This window comes from Orycteropus afer, unplaced genomic scaffold (genome assembly GCF_000298275.1).
Source record: "Orycteropus afer afer isolate SDZICR_OR568_19922 unplaced genomic scaffold, OryAfe1.0 scaffold00038, whole genome shotgun sequence".
Lineage (NCBI taxonomy): Eukaryota > Metazoa > Chordata > Mammalia > Tubulidentata > Orycteropodidae > Orycteropus > Orycteropus afer.
This window is the reverse complement of record NW_006921625.1, coordinates 13,892,210-13,904,174: the sequence shown is the minus strand read 5'-3', so window position 1 is coordinate 13,904,174 and position 11,965 is coordinate 13,892,210.

The window sequence follows — 11,965 nt, the reverse complement described above, 5'->3', positions numbered from 1 at the left end:
TACACTTTAACTATACTTTGTTAGTTGTTGGGATAGTGAAATACAATTAATTTTGTCTCCTGAATGTGCTGAACTCATTCATTATAACTATTTATTGCAGCTTCTTTTACATTTTCCACATAGACAAGTCATATGATCTATAGACAGTAAGTTGTATTTCTTCCTTCCTGATCCTTGTAACATTAATTCTAATTTTCTAGCTGCACTGCACTGGCTAGGCCCTCTAAGACCGCCAGGAAAATGTTGAACAGAAGTGCTAAGTATGACATTTGCTATAGGGCTTTGATGGGGCAGTGGCGGAAGTCTCCCCTTGCATGTGGGAGACCCGGGTTCAGTTCCCAGCCTGCACCTCACAGACAGTCACCACCTCACAGTGGAGGCCGGTCTGCTGCTCTGATGCTGACCAGGTTTCAGTGGAGCTTCCACACTCAGACAGACTAGGAAGAAAGGCCTGGCAAACGACTTCTGAGAGTCAGCCAATGAGAATCCCGTAGATCACAACGGTCTGATTCTGTTGTGCGTGGGGCCAACCTGACAGCCATGACAACATAAGGTTTACAGCAAGCTTTATCTGTTAAGGAAATCCCTTCTTTTTCTAGTTTTCCAAGTTTTGATCGTAACTGTATGCTGAACTTTATCACGGGCTTTTTCTACATCTATTGAATGATCGTATTTTTTCTTTCTTTTAATGTGGTAAGGAGTGCTGGCGGCACAGTGGGCAAGGCATTTAGCTGCTAGAAGTTTGATGGTTCAAACCCACCAGGTACTCTGTAGGATGAAGATGAAGCAATCTATTTCTGTAAAGTTTCCGCCTTGGAAACTCTACGGGGTTGCTATGAGTTAAGAATTGACTCAGTGGCAGTGGGTTTAATGTGTTGATATGGTAAATTATATTAACCAACTTCTAACGTTAGACCAACAGTTCATTCCTGAGACAAACCTATCTTGGCTAATAAGTTTTTTTTTCCCTCTCTCTCATTGCTGGATTTGTTTGCTGGTATTTTGCATGTACCCTCCTGAGTGAGCTTGGCTTGTGTTTTATGAGTTGTGCTCCCCAAAAACACGGGCTCTGAGCCCTAATCTCTATGCCTGTGGTTATAATTCCATTGGAGTCACTCTCTTGAGATCTGAGACTAAATAAGCCAGGAGCTGAGATGGGGGAAGACTGACGCCAAGTTGCACAAAGATGGTCTAGGAACAGAAGCCCAGGAGAGATAAGGACCCCTAGAGCTGACAGAGGAAACCTTCCCCTGGGGCTGGCACCCCGAATTTGGACATCGAACCTCCTGAACTGTGAGAAAACAGTTTGTTAAAGCCACCCAGCAGCACCAGACAACTAAGACAGCTTGTGATATTACTTTTTTATACTCATTATGTTTTATATCAAGGTTATATCATTGTTACATGCATCGAGTCGGACCTGACTCCTAGCAACCCCTACCTGGTTTTCAGAGGTGGTATCACTTCGGAAGTAAATTGCCCAACCTTCCTTCCGAGGAGTGGCTGGTGGGTTTGAACTGCCAGCCTTCTGGCTAGCAGTCAAATGCCTTAGGCACTATGCTACCAGAGCTCCTAAAGTTATACTAAACAACAACAACCAAAAAATCAAACTCACTACCGCAGAGTCGATCCTGACTTATAGTGACCACTCCTTGGGTTTCTAAGGAGGTATCACTATGCAAGTAGATTGCCCAGTCTTCCTTCCGCGGAGTGGCTGGTGGATTTGAACGGCCAGCTTTCTGGTTAGCAGTCAAGTGCCTTAAGCATTACACTACCAGAGGTCCTAAGGTTATACTAAACAAAAAAAAAAAAATCAAACTCACTGCCCTAAAGTCAATCCCAACTCACAGTGACCCCTCCTTGGGTTTCCAAGGCAGTACTTTATGGAAGTAGATTGTCCAGTCTTCCTTCCACAGAGTGACTGGTGGATTTGAACCCCCAGCCTTCTGGTTAGCACTTAAATGCTTTAAGGTGCTATGCCACCAGAGCTCCTAAGGTTATCATAGCCTCATAAAGTGTATTAGACAATGTCACCTCTTTTTCTAGACTCTAATTTGTGTGGGGTTGAGATTATTGTTTCCCTCAACAGTAGAACTTGTCTGTGGAGTCATCTGATTGGCTCAATCAAGAAGACCCTTTCACATGGAGCTTTAGGGTAGAAAGGACCCAGGAACACCCAGCTAATGCCAAGCTGAAGAACGGCCTTCAAGAAGCTTAATACATACATGAATATTTCTTCTAAAAATTTTATTTAAAAAACAGCAGCTTAGCGTTAATGCTTTTAGCCAGTGCCACGGCTAGCCCATGGGCCACCTGTGGGCACATTAGGAAAAGATTCCTTTTTCCATCTGTCAGAAAATTGTCATAATACACTGATTTTGTTAAAAGAAGGCACTTTCCTCAAGCTCTTCAGAAAACTCTGTACAGTCACCTGCATGTGCATTACCAGGTGTGTGAAGCGAAGGGTGTCTCCCAGACGAGAAGCACCGCAGCCCTGCTTGACAGTCTGGGCCCCTCGCCTTCACTGCCCTCAGCTCCCCCACTGCTGCCTGGAGCTCTCGGAGCCACCAGGGAACAAGCTTGAGCTTTTATCTTATTGTTTGATATACAACCCCACAGGGATCCCAGCCTTTACTCCTTTTCTTCCTCCAGAGAGAACGGGGTTGAAGATGAGCAAGTAATAGCCCGTTTTGGTTCCTTGTGCCGCTCGAACAGAAATACCACAAACAGGTGGTCTTAACAAACAGGGAATTATTCTCTTACAGTCTAGGAGGCTAGAAGTCTAAGTTTAAAGTGCCAAGTTCTAGGGACTCCGTGAAGGGCCCTCACCTTTGGGCTTTACTTCCACCTCTTGCTCCTGCCCACTGGAGCTGAAGGCATCTCTTCACTGAAGGCAACTGCTGGCTGCTGAGGCTGACCAACATGATGGCACAATTCCAAGATTACCAAACAACATGGGAGGCCACTAGTTCAAGTCCAGAGACAGTCCCAACATCGGCAGGAAACACAGCAAATTGTGGAATGAAGACTTAGCTACACGCAGGATCCAAGCATGCCAGAAAGCTCAGAGACCATGCCCAAAGCTTCTCCTTATATAATGGAAGTAAACCACATCCCTAAGGCAGCTACACAGCTGTTCCAGTAGATTTCACCAAGAAGCTGATGACCAGTCTCATCATGGGGAATAATTATATCCAGCTGTCCAGCCACTCAGAACCAGGCCCAGCCAACTTGACACATAACCTCAACTACCACAGTCCCACTTACAGAACCTCATAAGGAGGTGGGGAGGCAGGAGGTACTGAACTCTGGGTGAAAGAGTATCTGTGGACCAGGTGATGATCAAGGAGGCATGACAGTGGGAAGTACAGGCCCTGGACAAGTCCACCGTGTTGGTTTCCTGAAGCTGCCAAAGCAGCACCAACTGGAAGGCTTAGAGCTCAAGAACTTAGGAAGGACACAGGGAAGAGGTAACTATGGGGAGGAAGTGGGAAGAGTGGCTACATTGTGGGGAATTGCAGTCAACGTCGAGAAACTAAATGTATATGACCTGCTGTGTGGAAAATGAATTTGCTCTGTAAACTTTCACCCAAATCACAATAAAAATTAAACAAATAAACAGTCTGTCACCGTCCTGGAGGCCAGTAGTCTGCAAGCAAGAACCAGCAGGGCCTGTTCTCTCTGAAGGCTCTAGGGGATGACTCTTGCCTCCTTCTGCTCCTGGCGGCTCCTGACATTCCCGGGCTTGTAGCAGCAGCACTCTAATCTCTGCTCTGTCTTCATGTGGCCATCTTCCCTGGGTCTCTCTGTGTCCTCTCCCCTTAAAGAGCACTAGTTATTGGATTTAGAGCCCACTTTAATCCAGAAGAGGCACTCTGGTGCCACAGTGGTTAAGGCATTGGGCTGCTAACCAAAAGTTCAGCAGTTGGAACCCACCAGCTGCTCCATGGGAGAAAAATGAGGCAGTGTGTTTCTGTAAAGATTTGCAGCCTTGGAAACCCTATGGGGGCAGTTCTACTCTGTCCTATAGGGTTGCTATGAGTCAGAATCAACTCGATGGCAGTGGGTTTAGCAATGGGAACTACATCTGAAAGCTTCTATTTCTGAGTAAAGTAGCAATCAGAGCTACTGGGGGTTAGGACTTGACCATATCTTTTTGAAAGACACACTTCAACTCTGTACCAAACCAAAAAGCCAAACTCACTGCCGTGGAGTCGGATCCACCTCACAGTGACCCCTCCTTGGGTTTCTGAGGCGGTATCACTACGAGAGTAGATCGCCCAACCCTCTTTCCGAGGAGTGGCTGGTGGGAATGAACCACCAGCCTTCTGGTCAGCAGTCAAGTGCCTTGGGCACTACACAATTTAAAAAAAGAAAAGTTGCTGTTGAATCGTCTGTGATGCATGGAAACCTCGTGTGTCAGAGCAGAACTGTGTGCTACAGGGCTTTCAAATGAGTTTTCAAAAATAGGTCAGCAGGAATGCTGTTAGATAGATAGAGATAAATATTGATTTGGTTGAAGAGAATGGCAATGTACCAAATGTGAGTGACCAATATGGCAGCATTGAGGATGAGAAAGACAGAGAGAGTTACATGGGCAGTACAAACAACAAATATGAACCCCTTTGTAAATACAATACTGAGTTGTTAATGAAAGCAAATATGGGTATAGGGACGGATAGATGGGTGAACAAGCTAAACAATTATGTATGTCTAAATGGAGAGTGTATCCAAGATCATATACAGGGTTGGCAGAAAATGGGCCTCTCGAAGAGTATGAAGGGATGGACACTGGGAGGAGGTAACTATGGGGAGGAAGTGGGAGGGGAGCTGCTGCATTGTAAATTTTGGTCAATGACATGAGACAAAGTATATGTGAACTGTTGTATGAAAAGTGAATTTACTCTGTAAATCTTCACCCAAATCCTAATAAAAAAAAAAAGAAAAAAATAGGTCAGCAGGCCTTTCTCCAAGGTACCTCTGGATGGACTCAAACTTCCAAACTTTGAGTTAACAGCCAAGTGTGTTAACCACTGGCACCTCCCAGGGACTCTCCAACCCTCCACAGTCACCTGTGAACGAGCTGTGCCTCCCAAAAGTACACTTTCCTTTGTGTGAAATGAGTATAACCTCAGGGCTGCTGAGAGGGCGTCAGAGACTTGAGGAAACGCTCAGCGCACTGGGAGCCATTGGGACAACTGTTACTCCCACCACCAACCCGAGGACCTCTGCCCTCACTCACGCTGCTGGGCTCCAGGGTGTCCTGCTCTAAACAAACCTGGGACGATCCAGATTTCTACAAGAAAACCGCATGGCTGTGAAGACGGGGTGTTGCAGAGAGAAAGGATTATTCACTTTACCAAATGCCCACTGTTGGATAAACAGAAAAATCCAAACTGCCTTTTACAGGAGACTGGCTTGGTTAGGGGGACCATCTCCAACAATTAAAATGTGCCCAGTTTTGCTCCTGGCACTGGCCCCAGCCCTGCAGCTCCATGTTCTCGGCCTCCCCCCATCCAGGTCCCAGGAGCCCTCATGCCCAGAAGATGACTGGGTGCTTCAGAACAGGTACAAACTCCACTCCAGGGTGAGAGGACACAGTTCAAATCTCAGTTCTGCTACTTCTCAGCCCTGCAGCCTTGGGCAGGGTGCTGCACAGCTGAGCCTCTTCCTCATCTGTAAAAAGAAGGTAATCATAACACCTGCCTCACAGGGTGGCCACAGGGAGGGGTGCTAAGAAAGACGCTGCAAGATAGACACTTGGCGCAGGAGGCAGCGCTCCTACCGTCACGGCTCTCAGCTGGGCGACTCGAGCCCAGGCAGGGTGTGTTAGAGAAGACACTGACGAAGCAACTGTTCTTAATTCTCCGTATTTCCTTCCAGCTCTCGTCCATACGCACAGCCCTGGCAGCACAGTGGTTACCGTGCTCAGCTATTCAACATAAGGTTGGTGGTTTGAACCCACTGGCCGCTCTGCAGGAGAAAGAGGACACAGTCTGCTTCCGTAAGGATTCACAGCCTCGGAAACCCTATGGAGGTCACTGTGGGTCAGAACTGACTTGATGGCAACGGGGTTTCTGTGTGCACGTGGTCATTACCTCCATATAGCCCGAATATTGTTTGCTACTTTTTAACAGAGTTACTAAATGTGTATCAAAAGACAAAAACCAAACCAGACTCCAATTCATGTTGACGCAACGTGTGCAGCGTGGAACTGGGCATCAGAGAGTTCTCTTGGCTGTAATCTTTGTGGAAGAGGTTCATCGGGCTTTTGTTCTATGGAGTCAGCGGGTGGGTCCGAACCACCAACCTTTCAGTTAGCTAGCAGCTGACTGCAAACCACTTGCATGTCCCAGGCTCCTCCTGGTGCAGTTTCCCTATGATTAATAGCTTGCAGTCTGTTGCATTTGTTACAATTGATGAGCCAAGACTGACACGTTACCAAACATCCAGGCTCCCATTAGGGTTCACCTTTGTGCTGTACAGTCCTATGGGTTTTGATAAATGCACAATGTCCTGTCCCTTGTTACAGTGTCACACAGAACAGTTTCACTGCCCTAAATATCCTCTGTGCTCCATCTATTCATCCATCCGTCCTCCCACTGAGTTCCTGACAACCACTGATCTTTTCACTGTCTCTATAGTTCTGCCTTTTCCAGAATGTCAGCTAGTTGGAAGGAGACAGTACATGGCTTTTTCAGACTGGCTTCTTTGACTTAGCAATATACACCAAACACTTTTTTTGTGTATTTGTTCTATGACTACATGTTTCGACTAGAAGGAATTCAGCTGCAAGAAAAACACTCAACTGCAGTGGCTGAAACAAGACAGACATTCAATTGTGCAACAAGAAGTCATCAAGTCATCACAAAAGTGTCACCAGACGATGGCTAAATATAATGAACATGTTTAAGGTCACTGGAGTTTACCTGTGAAGACTACTGAAATGGCAAATGGTTTGTTACCTATATATTGATCACAATTTTTTTTAAACATCACTAAAACTTTTTTTTTTTTTTTTTTAACTTTTCCAGTCAGTCAGCAGCAAGCAGTGTGCCAGGTTTCTGTCCTTCACACACGTCTCTTCAGAGCCACACAGCTTCATACACTGCTCATGGCCAGAAGGTGAAGGCACCCTGGTCCTCCACTTTTTTTTTTTTTAAAATAAAGGCACAAACACTTACCCAGAATCCCCCTAACAGACATCCCCTTATATTTTATTGACCAGACTGGCTTGCCAATCCTCAAATAACCCAATCAGGACCAGGGGAAGTGGGATGATCTGGCTTGGCTTAGCCCCAGGGCTGAGGAAGGTGCTTATCTGGAAGTAAAAAGGGGAAACAAAACCAAGCCCACTGCCATCAAGTCAACTCTGACTCATAACGACCCCCATTGGGTTTCTGAGGCAGTAAATCTTTATGGAAATTAGATTGCCCAGTCTTCCTTCCATGGAGTGGCTGATGGTTTTGAACCACCAACCTTCTGGTTAGCAGTCAAATGCCTTAGGCACTATGCCACCAGAGCTCTTCAGTAAGAAGAGGAGGGCATGCCAAACGTTTTGTCACTTTACATGATGAGCCCCCTTCTCTGATGAAGGAACTAGGGCCCAGAGCAGGGAAGCACCTCACCCAAAGTCACAGGTGACTTTGCAGAAGGACCAGGATGCAAACTCAGGCCACTGGCCCCATGTGGTCCCTCCACTTCTCCACCAGCTTCCCCACCACTGCAGGCTCTAAGCTCCCAGAGGGCAGGTGCCCCAAGTGCTGGACTCTCCGAGGTTGGCATGCCAAGGACAAAGCAGATACCTTTACAGAAGAGAGCCCCCAGCTGCCCAAACATGCCACCCACCTCCAGGCCTCAAGACAGGAGGAGAAAGTATGTCCTGCCCCTTGTGAGATTTGGCAGGTGGGTCCACGAGAACCCAGGGCCTGACAAACAGCATCTCTGTAGCTGCCTGGACACCGGCCAGGCTGCCTCATTCCCCAGGGCTGACCTCATGTTTCTGAAGAGCCTCAAGACGCTGGAGGCCTGTGTGTTCCTCTCACGGTTCAGTTCTGCTGCCAACAGAGGAAATGGCCCGGCTGGGGGCTGGGACTGTGTGGAGAGGTGGGAGCGTGGATCCCTAGCAGCCTCACCACCCTCTGCCCTTACCACCCGGGCCCCACTGCAGAAGAGATGGAGTCACCTTCTAACTTGTGAGATGAATTCCATGCTGCTGTCTCCCTGCCTCTGGTGGCTTGAGGGGGTCCCCGCAGAAACGTTTACGCTGTGGCTATTTCCGTCTGCTCCGTTCCAGGCTCCTGGAAAGGGAACAGAAGGCAGGCAGACTTCACCCGAGGTGCTGAGAACATCTCTGGAGTTAGTTCCCCCACGTCAAGGAGAGCTGGAGAGCTCCGGGGGGCTCAGGCCCGCACTCGGTGACACAAGTGGTTTCATTTAGCCCCAGAGCAGGACCAGGCACCCACCCCGGCCTTTCGATCGTGGCTAACAGCAAAGGCTCCCATTGTGCTTAGGCCCAGCACAAGAGTGAAAACAACAGGCTTCCTCCACGTTGCCCCACTCCCAGACATTCCTTCTGGGTCAAACATCTACTCAGGTTTGGAGCGGGCCAGGCAAGCCGCCGGGGGAGGCCACGCCACACAAGGCTGGCCCTCTTCCTTCCAGAGCATCTCCATGCCGCCACAGCTACCCACTCACGGCTGCAGCACCAAGTCAAGGCTTTTCTTATTCACACCGCACTTGAGGCCTGGGTGGTGCAAAGTTTGAACTACCATTCTAAAGGTTGGCGGTTCGAACCCATCCAGAGGCACCATGGAAGAAAGGCAATCTGCTTCTGTAAAGATTAAACCAAACCAAAAAACTTGTTGCTGTGGAGTTGACGCTCACTCCTAGTGACCTTATAGGACAGAGCAGAACTGTCCATAGGGTTTCCAAGGCTATCATCTTTACAGAAGCAGACTGCCTCATCTTTCTCCCATGGAGTGGCAGGTGGGTTTGAACTGCCGACCTTTTGGTTAGCAGCTGAATCAAGTCAACAGCACCCAGCAACAACATACATACATACAGATTGTGAACAAATTATTTTTCAAACACCACATTGCACTTAAAAGTTCTGATTCTCACCTGGACACTAACGCTCACTGCAGCATTATGCACAACAGCCAAAAAGTGGAAACCACCAAGTTGTCCATCAACTAACGCCTGGCTAAACAAAATGTGGTCTATACACACAACGGAATATTCTGCAGCCATAAACAGACATAAAGAGAACCTTGAGCCTTGAAGACACCGTACTGAGCAAAAATAAGTCAGTCACAAAAAGACAAATAGGATATGACCTCATTTCTATGAAACAAGCAAGTACATAGAAAGCAAAGATCATTAGGGGTTACCAGGAGTCGGGGGGTAGTTTTTGTACGGGGGGTTCTGCATTTATATCCATGGTGGCAGAATACTTTGGGAAGGATAATGATGGCACCCAGAAAACGTCATCAACATTCTTGAATTGTGAACGTGGAAGGTGTTGAGTTGGCAGATGTTTCTGTTGTGTACTTTCACCAGAATGTAAAAAATTATAGTTTCGTTTTCCTTGAAAAAGCCACTGGGCTGAAAACTCTAGTGGGGGGAAAGAAGGCCTGGACTTCCTCCCCACCCCATCCCACCCCCAGACAGAGCAGCTGGCAGCGTTAAACTTTCCTTGCAGTTTTTCTCAGAATAGTGGCACCCACTCTCCAGCTTACCTTCAAAGTATGCTGGCTCCAAGGCTGTGTGAACCGAGTGGAATTTTCCACTTATAACTCTATAATCCTCATACCATTCTGGGGGCTGCTTCTCGTGGTGAGAGCTCAGGGTTCAGTGTCAGCCAACTCGCCAGGCTTCCGCAGGAGCCCTGGCTTTCGGGCACTTTTATTTATTTTTGGTGGGAGAGGGGGAGGAAATAAAGGAATGGCTTTTCAGCTCAAGTGCCAACATAAACTTGAAAAAGGAACTGGGTTGGCAAGTGCAGAATATCAATGCCTGGCTTCAGGACTTCAGGCAACTGTTAGGGGTAAGACGTAAGGCAGAGACTGAGAAATGTGCCGTCAACTCCTAGCACAGACAGGTGGCCAGGACTGACATCACTTCACCGCCACAAGCCCTTTCCTGTCCCGCCCACTGCTCCCTGGATGGCTCCCAAAGGGCAGGACCCCAAGCCCAGCTCAACCCATCTCACTCCTGCTCCCCTTCTTCTGGCTTCCCTGTCTTCAACATGTGACTCCTGCTGATGCAGGCACAGAGTCATGGTCTAAAACACCTTCAGGGTCCTTGAGGTACTGAGAAGGCCACCACGCCAGGAGAAATGGGGTCTGTCACCTAATCGCCATCTGACTTTAAAGAAGTCACTTCTCTTCCCGGGTCTCAGTTTCCTCATGGGGAAAGTGAGACTGGACTGAATATTCCCAACGATTCCTTCCACAACTGACATCTGTTTCACTCATTCATTCATTCAAATATTAACCAGTGTCCACTCTTTGCCAGATGAGCTCTGATAGCACAGAGTCTAAGGCATCCAACTCCTAACCAGAAGGTTGGTGGTTCAAAACCACCAGCCACTTCTTGGAAGCAAGACTAGGCAATCTACTTCCATAAAGATTTACCGCCTCAAAACCAAGTTCCCACCTGGAAAACAAGAGTTTTTAGTAAACGTATGTAGAGAATTTTACGGACCAAAAAAAAAAGATTTATTGCCTCGGAAACCCAACGTAGGTTGCTATGAGTTGGAATCGACTCCACGGCAGTGGGTTTGGTTTGGCTTTTACTCTTTACCAAGGCCGGCCCAGGTCCTGGCCATCCCCGGGTGGCCAGTCAAACCCTGAGGCAGACCCTGAGCCCCAGCCACACCTGTCTCCTTGTCTCAATAGCCACCGGTGGGTAAGGGAAGCCCTGCCCTGTCCCATGGAGCCTAACCTGCAGCCAGCAGGCCCAGCTACAGGGGGTGCCTTTTCTCTATTCCCCAGAACCCTAGAGGACCCAAGACCCACAGCCTTTCCCACTGCCAATTAAGAAAACTGATGCTGCTTCTGCTCCTGGGAGGGGCATGATCACCTCCCACCATCCCAAACAAAACCCTTCTTCTGACCTTGATTCTCCATTGTTTTTACCATACACACACACACACACACACACACACACAAAACTTCACTTCCGAGTATTAAATAGTAACGCTGAATGTGGTTGTTTGTGTTTTCATGATTGCACACACTCCCCAGATTTCCATACGGGCCCTAGGTGTGTGGGGCTACACACACCACAATTACTGGCTGAGGCTCTCAGGCTGCTGATTTTCTGGCCCAGCCCCCACCCGTACCCAGGTCACCAACTCGAGGCCACCCAGCCTCAGTTTGCACACCTGTTGGAAGGCCGCTGCCAGCTGTGGGAAGTCCTGCGTCCAGACCCTCTGAGCCTCAGCGGGCTGTGTGAGAATTTCACCCCGGGTGAAGCGCTCCAATGCGCTGGGCAAACGGAAATTACTTGAAGGTTGGGAGGCCTGATGTGAAACCTGCATCCAGTACCACCAGGAGCCCGCCTCCCCACAGCTTTTCTTACTGATGTAGCTAAGACCGAATGAGAGGGCTGCTCAGAAGGCTGGCCCGGGACCATTACAGGCTGGGAGGCGGTGCGTGAGTTCTTGGCCACCCCCTTCGCCATCCCCGCCTCGCACTTGGCAAGCCTCCTCACAGGCCCAGTCACCTGCTCCAAACCCCCGGCCCAGCGCTCAGGCGAAGGCAGCCCCCGCAGCCGCCCCTCCCTTCCCTTCTCCCTTCTCTTCCCTTCCCAGCTGCAAGGGCTGGGCACGCCCCCTCCCGAGAGTCACCAATCAGCGTCCGGAGCGGCGCCCGCGGCGCAGGGGGCCTCTGGTCGGCAACCAATTAGCGCCGGGACCCGAGGCGGCGCCTCCCCCGCCCCCTCCCGGAATGAAAGCCGC